Source organism: Narcine bancroftii, chromosome 5, assembly GCF_036971445.1.
Source record: "Narcine bancroftii isolate sNarBan1 chromosome 5, sNarBan1.hap1, whole genome shotgun sequence".
Lineage (NCBI taxonomy): Eukaryota > Metazoa > Chordata > Chondrichthyes > Torpediniformes > Narcinidae > Narcine > Narcine bancroftii.
In genome coordinates, this window is record NC_091473.1 from 62,328,267 (window position 1) to 62,350,818 (window position 22,552).

The 22,552-nt window shown below is 42.1% G+C and overlaps 1 protein-coding gene across 2 annotated transcripts in view; it reads right to left on the reverse strand.

Moving 5' to 3' along the window:
* The window catches only part of LOC138763438 (2-5A-dependent ribonuclease-like), an 88,307-nt gene that overhangs the window by 55,198 nt on the left and 10,557 nt on the right, over positions 1-22,552 (reverse strand). Inside the window, exon 1 of one of the 2 annotated variants that reach the window (XM_069937577.1) lies at positions 12,792-12,876. The exons of the other annotated variant lie outside the window; for it this stretch is intronic. The gene's annotated coding sequence lies outside the window, so the exon portion shown is untranslated. Of the gene's footprint in view, positions 1-12,791; positions 12,877-22,552 lie in introns of those variants that run through there. 2 annotated transcript variants of the gene reach the window in all.

Genomic DNA, 22,552 nt, shown 5'->3' on the forward strand with positions numbered 1-22,552 from the left:
GTGAATGTAATTGTGAACACATGAAAACCTAAAAACATTGAAGACCATATAATTCCCAGTCATTGTACAACCAAATGCTGGATTTTATCCAATTTTACAACAGCGCATCTGTACTTCATTTATCTAAGAAAGCAAAAAAAAAATGGATTGGCCAGCAATTGGCATGTGACATGTAAGAACTGGCTTGGAAATGTCTTTGCTGGCTGACATTTGAGATTTTGAATTATGGATTGTGATCTTTTTCAGTAATGAATCAGATATCAGTCAAGGAAAAACAAGTACATTTGAGTCACATATACATATTATATGCATATAATAATATGTATATTATTATTGATATCCATCCCTCCCATAACCTTGATTCCCCGGGGATGCATATCAATAATAATATTGATAACAAAGGTAATTTAGTTTCAAAGTTCACCTAACAGAGTTCACCTAACAAATATTTAAATTAACTCAACATACCCACCAGTACATATTTGGCATGTAGGCATGCTGGATACAGTCCCACTAGCAGTCTCAAGGGCTGCTAGCACTAATTCCTTAAAGGAAGAGGCTCATGATGTCATCAGGTATGATAGCAAAGATGGGCAAGTATTGTTCTCTTTGAACAAATTGCACTTCCATTTACTAATATTCATCAAGAGGCATTGGGGATCATTTTAGAGGTGGAAAAGCTTTCTGGATTTCTGTTTGGTAGATTTTTTACAATGGGCAAAGAAATTCTTGGTCCCAAGCAAGCAATATTCACAATGGCGTATCATTAGTGTCAAGGTAGATCAATCTCTTATCTCAATATTAAGACAAATATTAAGATTTCTGTACTGACTCAGACCTAGCCAATGAAAATGGCTTCAAGATCAGTAATGGAAAGGAGTCACGTGATGGAGTAGTGGCCAGTAGGGTAAAACCAGCCCTCTCCAGAAAAAAAAGAAAAAAAGTCAAGAAAAGACAAAGTTCAACAAATATAAAATATAAGAAATAGAAGGTAAAATTGGAGAGAAAAGAAGATGGCACCCAAGAAGGAAAAAGTAAAAACAATGGGGAAAAAAAGAAGAAAAGTCACCAGAAAAGAAAGAAGAAGGCCTTCCCTGCACAAAGGAACAGGGAGCCGTGGTGGCGAAGAACGTCCGTTCTCCAAGGTTGGTGCCGGCCCTACGGAGTCGCGACCCCCCCCCAACCGGTGGACTGCAAAAATGGCTCTCTGAACCAAACAAAAGTGTGCAACCGCGCATGCGCAAGGAGTCGCACATGAGCAGTGCGCAATCAAAGATAAAAGAAAATACCGACAGGAGGGAGTGCTCAGCCGAGGAGGGGGCAATCATTGCGCGACCAGCTGAGGGACGCCTGACACCAGGGCTCTCAGCTGGAGGATGAGGAAGGCGGCAGGAGAGGGAATGAGGTACCAGGCAAGAAAGAAAGTCGACGGGGTGAATGGCAAAAGGAGCAGCAGCAGGAGGCCTGACAGATGAGCAGCCCAGAAGGGGAGGACCAATAGCAAGAGGCCCAGCAAGAAGAGGCCCGACAAAGTGATACAAGCAACTTATCAGGAAAATCAGAAGAGATACAGATACAAAGAAGAGAAGAAGAAGACACAAACACAAGTACAGAAACAGAAGAAGAGGAAGAAGAAGACCAAGATCTTCACAGAGAAATAGAAGGTAAAACAGATGGACAGAATATAAAGCTTTTTTTTTTGAAGAACAAATGAGAGCATTAAAAGAATAGTTGTCATTAGAATTTAGTGCAATTAAAAGAAAAATGAAAAGAATAGAAGATAAAATGCAAAGATTAGAACTCGTCATGACAGAAATAGGGAAGAGTAGAAGAAAGAGAAACAGCTGTAGAAATTGAAGTAAATGACAAGAGGAAAATTGGAAGAAAGTGACATAAAAATTAAAGAAACACGAGTTGTTATCTCAGAAAATATGTTGGAAAATTATAGTAGGCGAAACAATATAAAAATAGTGGGCCTGAAGGAGGGTGAAGAAGGCACAGACATGAAGGAATTTATAAAAGGTTGGATCCCAAAGGTCCTGGAAATGACAGAAATGCAGGAAGGAATGGAAATAGTAAGGGCACACAGAGCACTAGCTCCGAAACTGCAGACACATCAGAAACTAAGATCCATCTTAGTAAAATTTTTGAGATATACGACAAGAGAAAATATACTGGAGCAGGCAAGGAATAAAATTAGAGAAGATAATAAACCATTGGAATACAAGGGTCAAAAAATATTTTTTTACCCAGACATAAGTTTTGAACTCTTAAAGAAGAGGAAGGAGTTTAATACAGCAAAATCGATCGTATGGAAAAAAGGTTATAAATTCATGTTAAGACATCCAGCTGTGCTTAAAATATTTATACCCAGGGAGCAAAACAGACTGTTCTCGGATCTGGGGAAAGCACAAGAATTTGCAGAGCATTTGCAGGACAGAAGGAGAGATGAAGAGATGTAATAAGAATGAACGGTGATAAAGTATATATAAAGATGTAAAAACAATGTGTATGTAAAGAATTAAAGAGGGAAAAGAGAAGGGAAGGAAGAAAGTAAGGGGAAAAAAGGGAGAGCTTTGTTATATGTGTAAAAAAAAGTGTTTTCGGGGGGGGGGGGGTTGGAGGGAGTGAATAACCGTCACTGCGAAATCAGTTGACGCTTGCGAACAAGATTGCAATCCAAATGGAAAGGGGAGTTGTGGTTGCCCGGCAAGGGATATGGGGCATTTGAGGTTAAGGTAATATTCGGTATGGTAATTGTTGGAGTATTTTATGTTTTAAATGTGTTGTCATATATTGAGTTTAAAAAGGGAAAACTGAGAGATGAAAATGGGGAAAAGGGGGATGGAGCTGGTGAGGAAGCAGAAATGAAGTGTAAACAAGATATAAGATAGCCACTTTAAGATAGCCACATTGAACTATATAAACATTAATGGAATACATAACCAAATTAAAAGGAAGAGGCAATTAAATTTACTGAAAAAAGAAAAAATAGATACAGCATTTGTGCAGGAAACGCATCTAACTGAAGTGGAACATAATAAATTAAAGAGAGACTGGGTAGGACACGTAGCGGCAGCATCATATAATTCAAAAGCTAGAGGTGGAGCCGTATTAATTAATAAAAATGTACCAATCAAAATAGAGGAGGAAATAATAGATCCAGCAGGGAGGTATGTAATGATAAAGTGTCAGATATACTCAGAATTTTGGAATTTGCTCAATATATATGCACCTAATGAGGAGAATCAAAAGTTTATGCAGGATATTGTTTTGAAGATTGTAGACACACAAGGGAATATATTGATAAGTTGCGATTTTAACCTTAATTTGGATCCAATGTTGGATAAAACTGGACAAAAGACAAGCAAAAAGAATAAAGTAGTCAAATTTATGGTTAAATCAATGCAGGAAATGAAACTTATGGATATATGGAGGAGGCAGCATCCAAGAGAGAAGGAATATTCATATTATTTGTATAGGCATAAAACATACTCAAGGATTGATATGCTTTTGTTGTCGGCCCATATTCAAGGGAAAGTTAGGAAAACTGAGTATAAAGCTAGACTACTATCTGATCATTCACCCCTGTTATTAGCAATAGAACTGGAGGACATACCACCAAGAACATATAGATGGAGGTTAAACTCCATGCTACTTAAAAGGCAGGAATTTAGAGAGTTTATTGAACGCCAAATTAAAACATATTTTGAAATAAACACGGAATCAGTGAAAGACAAATTTATATTATGGGACGCAATGAAAGCCTTCATTAGAGGGCAGATAAATAAGTTATGTAACTAAGATGAAAAAGGACTACAATCGGGAAATAGAGCAGTTGGAAAGGGAGATAGTAAGTAAAGAAAAGGAACTAGTAAAAAGGGATGATATAATGAAAAAGAGAATTGGCGGACAAAAAAATTAAATATGAAACATTACAAATATACAAGGTGGAGAAAAACAAAATGAAAATAAAGCAAAAGTATTATGAACTGTATTGGCATCAAGGAAAAAGGACAAATAAATTACATATAACCCAATAGAGATTCATGAAAACTTAAGGAATTTTACGAACAATTATACCAAACTGAGAATGAGGGGAAAGATGATAAAATAGAAGAGTTTTTAGCTAAAATTGAACTGCCAAAATTGCAAGAAGAGCAACAAAACAAACTGATAAAACCATTTGAAATAGAGGAAGTACAGGATATATTAAAAAAGCTGCTGAACAATAAAATGCCAGGAGAGGATGGATTCCCAGTAGAATTCTATAAAACATTTAAAGAGTTATTAATTCCTCCTCTCCTGGAAGTAATGAACCAGATAGAAGAAACACAAAACTTGCCAGATTCATGTAAGACAGCAATAATTACAGTAATACCAAAGATGGGGAAGGATCCATTAACACCAGCATCATATAGAGCAATATCTCTATTTAACTCAGATTATAAGATAATAACAAAATTATTAGCAAACAGACTGGCTGATTGTGTACCAAAAATAGTAAAACAAGATCAAACTAGATTTATTAAGAAAAGATGAACAATTGATAATCTCTGTAAACTTATTAATCTAATTCATGCAGTTCAAGGAAATAAGAAGCCAACAGTGGCTGTTGCTTTTGATGTAGAAAAAGCCTTTGACAGAGTAGAGTGGAACTATTTATTTAAAGTATTACAGAGGTTCAATCTACCAGAAAAAATATATTAATTGGATTAAAGCATTGTATAATGGACCGTTGGCGAAGGTAATAGTAAATGGATATGTATCGAGCCAATTTAAATTAAGTAGATCAACTAGACAGGGGTGTACATTATCCCCCTCATTGTTCGCTTTACCAATAGAACTATTGGCAGAACTGATAAGAACAGAAAATAAAATAAAGGAGGAGTATGAAATCAGCTTATTTGCAGATGACATCATAGTATACCTAACAGAACCAGAAATATCAATAAAAGAATTACATAAGAAATTGAAGGAGTATGGAGAAATATCGGGGTACAAGATCAACACAAATAAAAGTGAAGTGATGCCAATGAGTAACACGGATTATACAGAATTATAAAAGAATCACCATTTAAATGGCAAGCACAAGCAATCTGATACCTAGGTATCAGGTTAGATAATAACTTAAGCCACTTGTACAAACTAAATTATCAGCCACTATAAAGAAATTGCAGGAAAATTAGAACATTGGAAAGAATTACTGCTAACATTGATAGGGAGGGTAAATTGCATTAAAATGAATGTGCTCCCAAGGATACAATACTTATTTCAATCATTACCAATTCCCTTAACAGAGAAATTCTTTAATGTACTAAAGAGAATAATAAGGAAATTCTTGTGGAAAGGGGGTAAACCGAGGGTAGCGTTAGATAAATTAACAGAGAGGTATAACCAAGGATGGTTTGCAGTTACCAAACTTTAAAAATTATTATAGTGTCGCACATTTAAGGTATTTATCAGATTTTTACCAGACTAGACTAAGATAGAACTAAATAAAATAGGGGAGAAGTTACCGGAACATATACTTTATAAGTGGGATGAAAAGCTGGTGCAATATAAAAGCTCACCAGTATTGCATCATTTACTCAATATATGGAAGAAGATCCACTTAGGAAGGAAAAAAACAAATTACCAAATACCAAAATTGTTATTGACACAAAACCCATTAATCCCTTTTACAATACATTTTTTTGCCACTGCTAAGGCTATCATAATAAATCTTTTTTGCACTTTATCCAATTTGAGGCCTAATTCCTTTCTTCTTATGTTACTTAGAAGAAAGATCTCTGGATAACCTTTCCTTTAGAGAATGGGAGAGAAAAGGAAATAAAAGAATAGAAAGTTGTTTTTTGGGAAATAATTTATTAACACTTGAACAGTTGAAGTACAAATATGGAATAACTCATGGCAATGTTTGCATATCATCAACTGAAAACTTATTTAAATGATAAATTGGGAAACAGATTCAGCTTACCAGACGGAAGCAGCTTTGAATATGTGATTACAGACACAATGATAATTCAAAGATTTATAACGAACATATACATTAAGCTGCAAAATAAGGAAAATGATGAAATAAGCTATAAACTTAAACAAAAGTGGGAAAAGGATTTAAACATAAAGATAAAAAATGAAGCATGGGAAAAGTTATGTTCTGGAACTATGAAGAATATAATAAACACAAGGTTACACATGATATAGTTACACAGGTTCTATATCACACCTAAAAAATTAAAAGAATGGGATCCAACATTAACAGATAGATGTTTTCACTGTAAAAAGGAAATGGGAACAATAGTACATGCAATTTGGGCATGTGAGAAAGTGAAAATGTTTTGGGAAGATCTAAATCAGATATTAAATAAAATCACAAAAAATAACATTCCAAAAAATCCAGAGATCTTTCTTCTAAGTAACATAAGAAGAAAGAAATTAGGCCTCAAATTGGATAAAGCGCAAAAAAGATTTATTATGATAGCCTTAGCAGTAGCAAAAAAATGTATAATGTCAACTTGGAAAATGGAAGAGAGCCTGAGAATACAGCAATGGAACATGGAAATGAATAAATGTATTCCATTGGAAAAATTAACATATAATTAAAAAAATAAAGTCACATTATTTGAACAAATTTGGGAACCATACATGGAACATAACAAAGAGGGCTTGCCTCGGACCTCCTAAAATGATAAGAAGACAAAATGACTTGATCCAGTGTGTAAAAGTAGATGACACATTTTTCTTGTTTTGTGGTTTTATTGTATTGTACATGTTGAATATTTATTGGTTTTGGAGGGGAGTGGGAAGGGGGAAGGGAGGGTAGGGGGGAAAAAAGGGAGAAAATGCCACTGTGTATATTTAATGAGAAATGTTTGTATATATTTTGATTGATATGGTTCACAGTGTGAAAAATAAAAAAAATATTTTTAAAAAATCAGTAATGGAGAGGGGGAGAAGATGTAAAGATATTGTTCTGAAACAAGCATGTGAAAAGTCTTTGAACAGATAGCTGATCCAGGTATCAATATCCAGATAGATACAAGACTATTGTAACTTACGATAACTTGTCGATTGATCTGACCACATTAAGTCAGAAGACAAATTTTAGCAAACATGGTTTGGAAATTAACTCAGAAGCTGTAAATAGAGAATGTACGTAATGGGCAGGGATGTAGGACAGCAGAAAGTGACTCATGATCAAGTTCATTATCATCTGACTGTACATATACAACCAGACACAACAGTGTTTCTCTGGATCACAGAGCACACACATTCACACAAACTGCACAGCACATAATAATCACATACTGTATATACATAAAGATACATTTTAAAATAAATATATAAATATTTTGGGGTGATTTATTCAGTTACAGGATACTGTTCATCAATCCCAAAGTTTGTGAGCAAAAGCTATTTCCCAGCCTGGAATTCCTGACTTTGATGCTCCTGTACCTCCTTGATGGTCGTGGGTCAAAGATACTGTGTGCTCAATGGAAAGGGTCCTCAATAATTCTTTGAACCCTATTTAACCAAAACTTCTGGTGAATGTCATCAATAGAGGAAAGGGAGACCCCAGTAATCTTGGGTGTTTTGATCATCCTCTGTATTGACTTCCAGTCCAATGCTTTGCAGCTACCATACGACATTGTTGCAGGACATTCTCAATTGTGCTCCAGTATAATGTTGTCCAGATGGGATAATGTGCTGCAAGCACCATGCTGAAGCCTCATCTATTCCTTTTGCAAACAACTTGGGTCACTGGATTAAAAAAAAATAACATAGTTGCATTTGTAGGTTACTGAAATACAGAAATAAAACACTTCCTCATTAGTCAAGAAGCCGCAGCAGTGAACACTCAACATCTCCTCACTTATCTATCAGTGAGGGGAGAGAGAGCGGGGGGGGGGGAGGAGAAAGGGGAGCACTTCCTGAGAAGACTGAAGCGGGCAAGGCTACCAGCCACCATTATTATGTCAACCTATACGAGCTCTATTGAGAGGGTCCTGGCTGGCTGCATCACAGTGTGGTATGGTGGCTGCAGAAAAATGGATCAAAGGTCAATCTACAGGACCATAAGAGTGACAGAGAGGATCAATGGAGTTTCCTTCCCCAACATCGACATGATCTACCAGGATTGTTGTCTGAAGAAGGTGCACAAAATCATTGAGGACCCCTTCCACCTTGCACACAGCTTTTTTTTTTAGCTGCTCCCATCAGTGAAGAGATACAGGAGGATCAGAGCCAGCACCACCAGGCTGAGGAACAGATTCTTCCCTTGGGCAGTGAGAATATTGAATGACCAGAGGAAATGCTCACACTAACCATCTGAGACTCTCATATTCATGAAATAATATTTATTTGTATATATTTGTCCTGCAAACGTATTGTTTGACGGTATGTGTGTTATGTCTGTTGGAATGTCCATATATTTTGCACCGAGGTCCAGAGAACGCTGCTTCATTGGGTTGTACTTGTACAATCAAATGACATTCAACTTGCCTTGGTTTTGTTCTGGCGCCTGCTGACATTTTTCCATACCTTGATGAAGGGCTCAAGTCCAAAACATTGGTTATGTATCTTTATCTTTGCTATATAAAGTACATTGTTTGACCTGATGATTTTCTCCAGCATTGTGTTTTTACTTCAACCATGATATTTTTGGACTTTCATGTTTTACTTCCCAAATACTGTACTCAATATTCTGACTGATGAGGGCCTTTTTGAACACTTTCAAGGTACAATGTACTCCAAGATCCGTCTGCTCTACACACTCCCCAGAACCCTACCATTTAATGTGCAGCACTTACCTAGAAGTTAGACTTCCCAAAATACTCTTTAATTCCATTGTAGTGACTATTCTGGTAGAGCAACTAAATGAATATACATGCCCAGGTTTAGTCACCAAAAGATTGCTTATTCGAGTTTGCTTCCTCCTTTTTTCTCCCTCCCAGTCCAGCTCCACAAGACCGGGAGTGACATCACCACATGCTTGCCACTAATCTGCAGGGCTGGCGTGTTTAAAGTAAACATGATGGGAGTCCTGCACCCTCTATAAAGAGCTACTCAGCTCACAGCGCACGTGAACACGGTTTCTTGCCCAGGTGAGTGAGCAGTGACCTGGCCTGCTGCTCTACATTTCCACTTGGTGAGCCACCCCATCGATGGTTCACAATACCATGCTATGCAGCCGCTCGGACCGCTACACGGCCGCTACACCCTCCAGAATCATCACCGAAACAGGTGAACTGGCCCCATGTGCCTTAGGCAGATGCTCTCGCCTCCTGGGTTGGGGGCAGTGAATAGAGGAAGTAGGGTCCACATGTGCTGGTTTGAATCTTTCCACACTGAACAGTGGCGAATGCCCATCAATGTCCAAAGTATACACAACCCCATCCCTCTTAACCACGTGGAAAGGGTCATCATATGCTGTTGCAATGGTGTTGTTCCTGAGGCCTGAATGCGCACAAACACAAAGTCAGTGTCGAGGAGAGATGGAGGCACATCCTGCTTGGGGGTTCCATGCCAGTTGTTTGGAATAGGTTTCCTTACTGGAACGTTGTGTCGAAGCTGCTGAAAGAGCATCCAGGTCAGAGAAGCAGGAGTTGGATGAGAAATGAACATCATCCGGAACTGAAAGAACCGAACCATAAATCATCTTCGCGGATGATGTCGGCATGTCTTCTTTCGGGGTGGTGCACACTCCCAGCAGAACCCATTGCAACTCATCTATCCAATTGGGTCTGGTGAGTTGGGCTTTGAGTGCGGTCTTAAATTGCCGGTGGAAACGTTCCACAAGACCGTTGGACTGCAGGTGATATGCTGTAGTGTGATGCAGTTATGTGCCACAAAAGCGCACAAGGGCAGTCCATAACGCAGAGATGAATTGCACTCTGCAGTCTGAAGGGATGTGTGTGGGAACTCCAAATCTCGAGATCCAATTGGCAATGAATGCTCTGGTACATGTCTCAGTATCGCTGGATGGCAATGAGATGGCCTCTGGCCAGTGCGTGAATCGGTCTATGACTGTCAGGATGTACCTCATGTTCTGAGACACTGGCAATGGTCCGACCAGGTCTATATGCACATGTTCAAAATGCCGGCGTACCACCGTGAAAGGCTGGGGAGGCACCTTGGTGTGCCGCTGAATTTTGAAAGTTTGGCAGGGGGTGCACATCTGGGCCCACAGTGCAACATCTTTCTTAAGTCCATGCCATATGTATTTAGTTGCCATGAGCTTGGCGGTTGCTCTGATGGAGAGATGAGACAAATTGTGAACTTCGTCAAAAAGACATCGCCTCCAAGACGCTGGAACCACTGTCCTGGTGTAGCCTAAGACATGTCATAAAGCCCGCCTAGTTGTTGTATGTCCAGGTTCGGAATGGCAGTACTGTATGTCTAAACATTGGGATCATGGCCTGTGCACTGGCCAAGTCAGAGATATCAATGCCACCCTGGATATGATGCACTATCGGTCTGGATAGCATGTCAGTGACCAGATTGTTTTTCCCTGAGACATGACACACATCCGTTGTGAATTCAGAAATGTATGACAAGTGGTGTTGCTGCCTGGTTACCCACAGATCCGATATTTTGCTAAAGGCAAAATATGGTCCGTGAAAGTGGTGAAATAGCGGCCGTCCAAAACATATCGGAAGTGTCGTGTGGCCAGGTACAACGCCAACAGCTCTTGGTCAAATGCGCTGTATTTCACTTCTAATGGCCATAGGTGGCAACTAAAGAAAGTCATAGAGGTTGGCAATGGCCATTGAGGGACTGTTCAAGAACTGCACCCACCGCTGTATCTGAGGCATCAATGGTGAGTGCCAGGGCAGTGATGGGATTAGGATGCACGAGCATCGCTGCGTTGGCCAAAGCATCTTTGGCGGTTGTGAGTGCAAGCTCTGCCTCTGTGGTCCAAGTAACTTCCTTGCACTTTGTGGTGAGGAGCTGAAACAGTGGTTGAAGAATGTCAGCGGCTGCCAGAATGAAACGGTGATAGAAATTCACCATTCCCAAGACCTTCTGCAGTCCCTTAACCATGATAGGTTTGGAAAGGCATGAACTGTGCCCACATTGGTGGATAAAGGAAAGACACCTTCAATGCGATCTTGTGCCCCAGAAAATCAATGGTTGACCTGCCAAACTGGCATTTGTTAGGGATGATGGTAAGTCCAAATTCATCCAGCCTTTGGAACAGGCGGTGTAAGGGCAGGTGGTGATCTTGCTCATTTTGACTTGCGATGAGGATGTCATCTAAGTTGATATAAGCAAACTCTAAATCCCTGCCCAAAGCATTCATAAGCCACTGGAACGTTTGAGCGGTGTTCTTAAATCTAAAAGGCATCCGAAGGAATTCAAAAAGCTGGAAAGGAGTAATATTCTTGGGATGTGATGATATCTCTTGATGAGATTGACTTTGGTAAAACAAGGCAATTGTGCAGATGGGCACAAATCTTGTATATGAGGAATGGGGTATCTGTCAGGCATAGTTATATTATTGAGCCTTTGTTTTTGGGTACCATGTGTCATGGTGATGTCCAAGGACTGTTGGAATGCCGAATGATACCCAATTCGTCCATGACAGTAAATTCTGCCTTTGCTTGCTGTAGCTTAACCAGCGGGAGACTACGAGCCCTGGCGTAAATCAGCATGGGACACACCATGGGCCAATGTGAAGGAATTGAAATTAAGAAAGAGCACACCAGGAAATTCATTGAGCAGGGCAGCATAGGTGTCTTTGAGCAGGGTGTGCACCCCGAGCTGGGAACTCGCCCTTTGTTGCTTAGTAGTGGCATTGACTAACTTCCTCCGCTTAATGTCAACTAGCAGGTCGGGGTCACCATTTGTAGCGGTTATATGGTTATATGGCTACTCCGGTAGAGCTACTAAATGAATACAAATACACAGGTTTAGTCAGCAAAAGACTGTTTATTCGAGTTTGCTTCCTCCTTTTATATTCTTCTCGGTCTGGGCTCCCTGAGACCGGGAATGACGTCACCATGTGCTTGCCAATAATCTGCAGGGCTAGCATGTTTAAACACAATGGGAGCCCTGCGCCCTCTAGAAAGAGACACAACAGTCCAGTGTGTCGCTACCTAGCTTGCAGTGCCATGTGAACATGGTTTCTTGCCCAGGTGAGTGAGCAGCGACCCAGTCCACAGCTCTACACATCTTCTCGGCGTTGGTTCACAATATGTGCTTCACGGCCACACGGGCCGCTGCACTATCAACTATTCTTCTGCCCATCTGCCCAACCATCCTGTTGCAATTTTTTGCAACCATTTTCATTATCTACATTTCAAACTTGCGAATTAATCCAGATACATTTCATCTAAATCTAATCAGACAACAAAACAGCATTGGGTTTAGCACTAAACCCTGAGGCACAATACTAGCTGACTGGTTTCCAATCTGGAAAACAAACATCCACCATTACCCTCTGCTATCTTGCATTGAAGCCTTTGGACTCAATTTGGCAGCCAAAAACCTCTGCATGATTAAAAACTTCAGCAAATGTGTACAAGAGTTGTTTAAATAATTGAAATTCAAATACATTTGAAAGAAAACAGTAATTAATTGCCTATGTCTGCTTAATTTCAAAATTATCTGAATTAACAAAAGTACCTTTCAGCTGAGAAATGAAACCAACCAAGTCCAATGCAAGGCAAATTACAACAAAACTGAAACCAACTTGAAGCAAGAATCTAAAAGAAAAGTCTGTTTTTAAATTACAGGAAATACCAACAGGTTTAGCACTTCAAATGATCATACTTGCATCGACTTACTTGTACAATATTTTCGTTTTTGAATCGAAGGATATGAAAGTCACTTCTTCCACTGTGTCAGTTGTTTGTGGTAATGTGGGCGGGGTAATATTAACCCAACTGTGGCTCTCTGTGTTTTATCCAGAACTGCATCAGACTCAACAAATGGAGCAAAGTTACACTGATTGAGTGCTTCCCTCTACATCAGTGGTTCCCAACCTTTTACTTTCCACTCACATACCACTTTAAGTATTCCCTATGCCATAAGAAAGATCGCGGCGCGGGCTACACACTCTACTGGTCTGGCAAGCCTATGGATGAATGACGCCTATCTGGTGTAGGCTTCATGGTCAAGAACTCCATTGCCTCCAAACTCTAAAACCTCCCGACAGGCCACTCGGACCGGATCATGTCCATGCGACTCCCCCTTCAAAACAAGCGTCGCATCACCCTCATCAGTGTCTATGCTCCAACCCTCCAGGAGGAACCAGCAGAAAAGGACAAGTTCTACACTGAGCTGCGCAACCTCATTCAACGCACCCTACAGCCGACAAGGTTGTCATCCTTGGCGACTTCAACGCTCGCATCTGCAAAGACTCAGAAACCTGGCCAGGAATCCTGGGCAAGCATGGTGTCGGCAAGTGCAACGACAATGGGCGCCTCCTGTTGGAGCTCTGCGCAGAACAGTGGCTTGTCATTACAAACACCCTTTTTCAGCAGAGGGACAGCCTGAAGACTACCTGGATGCATCCCCGATCCAAACACTGGCACCTCCTGGACTACGTCCTGGTGCGAGAAAGAGACAAACGAGATGTGCTCCACACCAGGGTCATGCCCAGCGCGGAATGCCACACTGACCACCGGCTGGTTCGCTGCAAGCTCAACCTTCACTTCAAGCCAAAGCCCAAGAACAGTAAAGCCCCCAGAAAGAGGTTCAATGTTGGAAACCTGCAGTCAGACGAAGTGAGAGGAAACTTCCAGGCAAACCTCAAAGCAAAGCTCGAGGATGCAATCCGCCTCACGGACTCGTCCCCTGAAACCCTCTGGGATCAGCTGAAGACTACCATACTGCAATCCACTGAAGAGGTACTGGGCTTCTCCTCCAGGAAAAACAAGGACTGGTTCGACGAAAACAGCCAGGAAATCCAGGAGCTGCTGGCAAAGAAGCGAGCTGCCCACCAGGCTCACCTTACAAAGCCGTCCTGGCCAGAGAAGAAACAAGCCTTCCGTCGCGCATGCAGCCATCTTCAGCACAAACTCCGGGAGATCCAAAATGAGTGGTGGACTAGCCTCGCCAAACGAACCCAGCTCAGCGCGGACATTGGCGACTTCAGGGGTTTTTACGAGGCTCTAAAGGCTGTGTACGGCCCCTCACCACAAGTCCAAAGCCCGCTGCGCAGCTCAGACGGCAAAGTCCTCCTCAGCTACAAGATCTCCATCCTCAACTGATGGTCAGAACACTTCCAATCTCTTTTCAGTCCCAACCGCTCAGTCCAAGATTCCGCCCTGCTCCAGCTCCCTCAACAGCCCCTAAGGCTAGAGCTGGATGAGGTCCTCACCTGGGAAGAGACATATAAGGCAATTGAACAACTGAAAAGTGGAAAAGCAGCAGGTATGGATGGAGTCCCCCCAGAGGTCTGGAAGGCTGGCGGCAAAACTCTGCATGTCAAACTGTATGAGTTTTTCAAGCTTTGTTGGGTCCAATGAAAACTGCCTCAGGACCTTTGTGATGTCACCATCATCACCCTGTACAAAAACAAAGGCGAGAAATCAGACTGCTCAAACTACAGGGGAATCACGCTGCTCTCCATTGCAGGCAAAATCTTCGCTAGGATTCTCCTAAATAGAATAATACCTAGTGTCGCCGAGAATGTTCTCCCAGAATCACAGTGCGGCTTTCGCGCAAACAGAGGAACTACTGACATGGTCTTTGCCCTCAGACAGCTCCAAGAAAAGTGCAGAGAACAAAACAAAGGACTCTACATCACCTTTGTTGACCTCACCAAAGCCTTCGACACCGTGAGCAGGAAAGGGCTCTGGCAAATACTAGAGCGCATCGGATGCCCCCCAAAGTTCCTCAACATGGTTATCCAACTGCACGAAAACCAACAAGGTCGGGTCAGATACAGCAATGAGCTCTCTGAACCCTTCTCCATTAACAATGGCGTGAAGCAAGGCTGCGTTCTCGCACCAGCCCTCTTTTCAATCTTCTTCAGCATGATGCTGAACCAAGCCATGAAAGGCCTCAACAATGAAGACGCTGTTTACATCCGGTACCACACGGATGGCATTCTTTTCAATCTGAGGCGCCTGCAAGCTCACACCAAGACACAAGAGCGACTTGTCCGTGAACTACTCTTTGCAGACGATGCCACTTTAGTTGCCCATGCAGACCCAGCTCTTCAGCGCTTGACGTCCTGTTTTGCGGAAACTGCCAAAATGTTTGGCCTGGAAGTCAGCCTGAAGAAAACTGAGGTCCACCATCAGCCAGCTCCCCACCATGATGACCAGCCCCCCCACATCTCCATTGGGCACACAAAACTCAAAATGGTCAACCAGTTTACCTATCTCGGCTGCACCATTTCATTGGATGCAAGGATCGACAACGAGATAGACAACAGACTCGCCAAGGCAAATAGCGCCTTTGGAAGACTACACAAAAGAGTCTGGAAAAACAACCAACTGAAAAACCTCACAAAGATTAGCATATACAGAGCCGTTGTCATACCCACACTCCTGTTCGGTTCCGAATCATGGGTCCTCTACCGGCATCACCTACGGCTCCTAGAACACTTCCACCAGCATTGTCTATGCTCCATCCACAACATTCATTGGAGCGACTTCATCTCCAACATCGAAGTACTCGAGATGGCAGAGGCCAACAGCATCGAATCCACGCTGCTGAAGATCCAACTGCGCTGGGTAGGTCACGTCTCCAGAATGGAGGACCATCGCCTTCCCAAGATCGTGTTATATGGCGAGCTCTCCGCTGGCCACCATGACAGAGGCGCACCAAAGAAGAGGTACAAGGACTGCCTAAAGAAATCTCTTGGTGCCTGCCACATTGACCACCGCCAGTGGGCTGATATTGCCTCAAACCGTGCATCTTGGTGCCTCACAGTTCGGTGGGCAGCAACTTCCTTTGAAGAAGACCGCAGAGCCCACCTCACTGACAAAAGACAAAGGAGGAAAAACCCAACCCCAACCAACCAATTTTCCCTTGCAACCGCTGCAACCGTGTCTGCCTGTCCTGCATCGGACTTGTCAGCCACCAACGAGCCTGCAGCTGACGTGGACATTTACCCCCTCCATAAATCTTAAAGTGGTATGTGAGTGGGAACCACTGCTCTACATCATACACTTGACGTAACTTGACGACTTGATGTAACATTCGAGCTTAAATTTCACACTGGATTTCAGAGAAATCGATTACCAGTACTTTGGATTCTCTCCACTGATATAATAAACACAAGTTCATTTTGTAAGCTTTAACTTTTTTTTAAAAACCATGCATTTGTACCTTGACCTTTCACATTCCAAAGTGCATCATGCCCAATTATTTGCTTTTCAATTACATTTGCAGCTGTCATAATGGGAGTATCCATCATGTAGTGAGTCATTTAGCTTCTGTGACTCAGCTGGCTCTGTGCAAATGCTCCCATTCCCCAGCTCTTTTCTATCATCTGCAAACTTCTCCCTTTCTGATAGTTATCAATTTCCGTTTGGATCTTGTTCCATCAGCATTTTTTTGCCCAATGCATTCGAGATCATAACTGGTTGCCCAAGTCAGGAACACAGGTGACTTACATACAGTAAGATCCTCCAACCAAATAATACCAATTAAAGCTCCTTTACTATGATACTCTCAAAATGTATTTACTTTTATTTGTCCATAATGGTCCAGCAAGAAGAGAAAGAGAAGCAAAAGAGACATCGAGTATCTGTGGATCCCACCACTTCCTCCAATGCTGCCTGCCACCTGCACTCCCATATCCTCCATGGCTGCACAGCCTCCACCTCAGGTTTTTAGTAAGGCTTTTGATAAGGTTCTGCATGGTAGGTTAATAAGGAAAGTTCAGTCACTAATGATTAGTAGAGAGATAGTGAGATGGGTTCAGAGATGGCGGGAGGATAGACAACAGAGAGTCATGGTGAACGACTATCTGTCAGGTTGGAAGCCTGTGACAAGCAGGGTGCCTTAGGGATTGGTGCTGGGCCCCTTGTTGTTTATAATTTATATCAATGATTGTGAGGAAGGTTTTCTTGGGTTACAGAAGGATTTAGTTTGTTTGGAAGAGTGGGCTGACAAATGGCAGATGGAATTTAATGTAGACAAGTGCGAGGTATTGCATTTCGGTAAAAATAACCAGAATAGGACATATGCAGTTATGGGGTGGGGGGGGGGGGGGGTGGTGGCATTGAGGCACACAGAGGAACAGAGGGACCTGGGTGTTATGGTACAGAGTTCATTGAAGGTGGACTTCCATGTAGACAGGGTGGTTAAGAAGGCAATATGGTATGCTGGCTTTCATAAATCATAGTATAGAGTATAGGAGTTGGGTAGTGATGCTGCGGCTGTTTAAGGCATTGGTGAGGCCTGTTTTGGAGTATCGTGCTCAGTTCTGGTCTCCAAATGATAGAAAGGATATAGATAAGGTGGAGAGGGTGCAGAGAAGATTTACAATGATGTTGCCTGGCTTACAGCATCTGGATTACAGGGAGAGATTAAGGAGACTGGGACTTTATTCATTGGAACGTAGAAGGCTGAGAGGGGACTTGATAGAGGATTTTTAAAAGTATGAAAGGAATTGATAGACTAGACAAAAACAGACTTTTTCCCCTGAGGGCAGTGGAGGTTTGAGTTAAGGGTAAAGGGGCAAAACTTTAAGAAAAATATTAGAGGATGATGCTTTTTCACTGAGCAAGTGGTGGCAGTATGGAATGATCTTCCAAAAGAGATAGTTGCGGCAGAGTCCCTTCTGTCATTCAAGAGAAGGTTGGATGTGTACATGGAGGTGAGGGGGTTGGAGGGTTATGGGCAGTGAGTGGGACAGTTTGAGCTAGTGGAGTTGTTCAAGTGAACCGGTGTGGACTCGAAGGGCTGACATGGCCTGTTTCCGAGCTGTGAACGGTTATATAGTTATAAGTCACTTTCCATGGACCCAAATTTCAAAACCCCAATTACAAGTAGGAAGCTGTGACACTCGAGCCACTTTGGGAGTTTTACTTGCCAATAGGACCCTCACAGATCCTAGACCAGGGGTGTCAAACTCAAATTCACCGAGGGCCAAAATTAAAAACTTGGACTAAGTCGAGGGCCGAACTAAATATTTATTGAAAATTTTCAACAACATCTGCATGTTTTCTCTCAACATATGTAATGTTAAACTTTTTCTTATTAAAATAAATGTTTAATAATAGTTTTGGTTAAACTCTTTCCATAAGAAGCATTAACAAATAAGAAATAAAATATTCAATAAATATTTTAAGCCAAGGATCGCACGTTGCCGAGAAGCATGCCAGGGAGCGGAGGTCTGCAGGGAGCCCTCCCCAGCCCAGCCAGCAAACCCGAGCGGCATCCCCCCCCCTGCCCCCTCTCCCTCCTCCGCCCCCGCCTCCGCCTGCCGCAACCGCTGGCAACAACCCAAGGAGTCCCCGCTGGTCTCGCCATCTCACCGGGAATACCGTGAGAGCGGTGGAACTCGTCCGCGACCTCCACCCCAGCAGAAAGTCCGATGCCCAGCAGCACCCGCCCACAGATGAAGCTCAAGGAGACGTTGGAGCTAGGCGGCGGGTCCGTTGGAGCTAGGCGGCGGGTCCGTTGGAGCTAGGCGGCGGGTCCGTTGGAGCTAGGCGGCGGGTCCGTTGGAGCTAGGCGGCGGGTCTGTTGTAGCTAGGCGGCGGGTCCGTTGGAGCTAGGCGGCGGGTCCGTTGTAGCTAGGCGGCGGGTCCATTGTAGCTAGGTGGCGGGTCCGTTGTATCGGCGCCGCTGTGAATATCTAATTAACGTTCCCGTTAACTATATCGGTGTACTGCTGTGCCTGCTGTGGAAGTGCTAAAAACTACTATGGTAATGCTTGCTGCTGTACATGTGCTATACTTGCGCGGCGGCCAGCGGGCCAACTCTAATATATATTTAATATGATCTTGCGGGCCAAATATAATTATATCGCGGGCCAAATTTGGCCCGCAGGCCAGAGTTTGACATGTGTGTCCTAGACCAATACCTGGCTCCAAATGACCACCAGTAGCCTGCACCTACAGCTGCCAAGTCCTTGCTGGTCTTTAGCTTCTCATCAGTGAGGTGGCATTCTCCCATACTGGTGCTCTGTACTGGTCTGCTGTTCCCCTAGATCCTCAACCCTCATGGACTGCCAAGCATGAGCACAGATTTCTATGGTTTCTCCAATGTTTGAAATAAAATATCTACAGGCGGTTTAAATTTATATGGATCATTGGGGTAACAATCGGAGTGTAAAATCAACTCTTCCAAAAAAAGTTTGTATCCCATTTAATGCAATGCTTTCTACAGGGCTTCTGTTTTGACACTTGGAAGCCTCCACTTAACACCTTCGAGCTTGATACGCAGCTCTTTCAAATGGTTAGTTTTTTGTAACTCCTGGAGAAAAGTTTAACGTGTGTCTTTTTCTCTTTCTGCTGTTGCCCCGTATCCTACATCATCCCCCCCCTTTCTCTTCATCTTAGTCGGAAGGTATTGGAGCTGTGGGAGTTAGGTTCTGTCTTTGAATTGGGTGGTTTGGGGTAAGGGATTGAGATGGTGCATGTTGTGCGGTGAGGGGGGGGGGGTGGCATTGGGAATCTAATAATTCCTCTTCCTCATTGTCATGAATAAATAGGTTTTCTACGGCTGACACAGAGTTATCTAATATGTCATATTGTTTTCTCGTTACTTTATTAATCATTAAGTGCTTTGTTTATTTTCCTTGTCCCTCTTCTATTGTTGTTTATCATGCCAGTCGCATTCTGTTTGCAATACCATTTATTGACAATTTTGAGTACTAACTGCCTTGCCCATTCTGTTTGCATTAGTGGAGACGCTATCTTGGCTGGCACTCAACACCCCTCTCTGCAACTGAATTTTGAACTTCCTAACAGAAAGACCACAGTCTGTCCAGGTGGAAGTAGAACGTCGAGCACCAGCACGCTGAGGACTGGAGCACCTCAGGCCCTTTGTGCTCAGCCCATGCCAGTTCATGCTACTGACCCACAACTGCAATGCCAGATCGAGACCCAATGGAGGCATTAAGTTTGCCGATGACACAACAGTTGTTGGCTTCAACAGCAACAACGAGTCGCACTACAGAGAAGCGATGGAAAATCTTGTGATATGGTGGCAAGAATAACAAGTGTCTCAACGTGGATAAAACAAAAGAGATGATTGTGGTCTTCGGGAAGACAAGGAACGCCCTCCTTAACTACACATTAATAACTCAGTAGTGGAGAGAGCAGAGAGCACCAAGTTCCTCAGAGTCCACTTAAGTGGTGACCTATCCTTACTTGTCAGGAAGGGACAATAGCACCTGTACTTCCTGAGAAGTCTGAGGCAGCAAGACTACCAGCTACCATACTGCCAATTTTTTTTAAATTTAATACATCACTGCGAACCACATTAGTAACAATATGTACAAATATTCAGCATTAAAATATACACAGTGACATTTTCCTTTTTCCCGCTTCCCCCCACCCTCTCCGCCCTCCATAATGTATAGCAAGAAAGAAATAAACAACAGAAAAATAGAAAAAAGAGTAAGAAAAGAAAAAGAAATCATGTCATCCAATATTTCATATTTAATTATTTTCATAATTGTAACTTATCACGTCAAGAGATGGATGTCTGAAATTGGCAGTTTCGAATAAACTCTATGTTTGGTTCCCAAATTTGTTCAAATAAAGCATATTTGTCTTTTAGATTGTAGGTAATTTTTTTCTAATGGAATTTACTTGTTCATTTCTATGTTCCATTGTGGTATTTTTAAGGTTGCTCTATTTTCCAGATTATCATTATGCATTTTTTGCTGCTGCAAGCACAATCGTAATAATAATAATAAATCTTTTTTGAGCCCTGTCTAATTTTAGACCTCATTCTTTTATGTTGTTTAACAGAAAGATTTTTGGGTCTTTTGGTATACTATTTTTTGTAATTCTATTTAATATTAGGTTTAAATCCTCCCCCCCAAAAATTTCACATTTGTACATGTGCAAATTTTGTGTATTGTTGTTCCAATTTCTTGTTTACAATGGAAGTATTTGTCCGATAGTGTTGGATTCCATTCTTTTAACTTTTGAGGTGTAACATATAGTCTAGGTAGCCAATTGTATTGTATCATACAAAACCGAGTATTTATTGTATCAATCACAGTCCCTGCACATAGTTCCTTCCATATTTCATTCTTTATTCATATATTTAAATCTTTTTCCCAACCTTGTTTGGGTTTATATATTGCTTCATCATTTTCCTTGTATTTCAATTTGCTCTACATATTTGTAATTTTTTTTTACTATCACAGTGTCTGTAATTAAGTATTGATAGCAGCTACTCTTAGGTAATCTTAGACTAGTTCCTAACTTTTCTTTTAAATAAGTTTTCAACTGAAAATTTTGTACCATGTGATATTCCATATTTATTTTTTAACTGTTCAAATGTCAATAAATTATTTCACAAAAAGCAATCTTTTTAATTCCTTTAAAAATAAATTAATAATTTTTTCCGGTAATTTGAATTTCTGTAGTACTTTAAACAGATAATTCCATTCAACCCTATCAAAAGCTTTCTCTGCATTTATAGTTACTGCCACAGTTGGTGTTTTATTTATTTGTGCTGTATGGATTACATTAATAAATTTACAGACATTATCCACTGCCCTTCTATTTTTAACAAATCCTGTCTGATCTAGCATCACTACTTTCAGTACACAATCTGTTAATCTATTGTTACGAGTCCAGAGGACCCCAAAACCCAACAGCAATAGATATGCACCATGACAAAAGGTTACTTAAACAAAATTTGCTTTTAACTCAAGATCTTCTTTGGCTTGGCTTCGCGGACGAAGATTTATGGAGGGGTAATGTCCATGTCAGCTGCAGGCTCGTTTGTGGCTGACAAGTCCGATGCGGGACAGGCAGACACAGTTGCAGCGGTCACAGGGGAAAATTGGTGGGTTGGGGTTGGGTGTTGGGTTTTTCCTCCTTTGCCTTTTGTCAGTGAGGTGGGCTCTGCGGTCTTCTTCAAAGGAGGTTGCTGCCCGCCAAACTGTGAGGCGCCAAGATGCACGGTTTGAGGCGATATCAGCCCACTGGCGGTGGTCAATGTGGCAGGCACCAAGAGATTTCTTTAGGCAGTCCTTGTACCTTTTCTTTGGTGCACCTCTGTCACGGTGGCCAGTGGAGAGCTCGCCATATAACACAATCTTGGGAAGGCGATGGTCCTCCATTCTGGAGACGTGACCCACCCAGCGCAGCTGGATCTTCAGCAGCGTGGATTCGATGCTGTCGACCTCTGCCATCTCGAGTACTTCGACATTAGGGATGAAAGCGCTCCAATGAATGTTGAGGATGGAGCGGAGACAAGGCTGGTGGAAGCGTTCTAGGAGCCGTAGGTGATGCCGGTAGAGGATCCATGATTCGGAGCCAAACAGGAGTGTGGGTAAGACAACGGCTCTGTATACGCTTATCTTTGTGAGGTTTTTCAGTTGGTTGTTTTTCCAGACTCTTTTGTGTAGTCTTCCAAAGGCGCTATTTGCCTTGGCGAGTCTGTTGTCTAT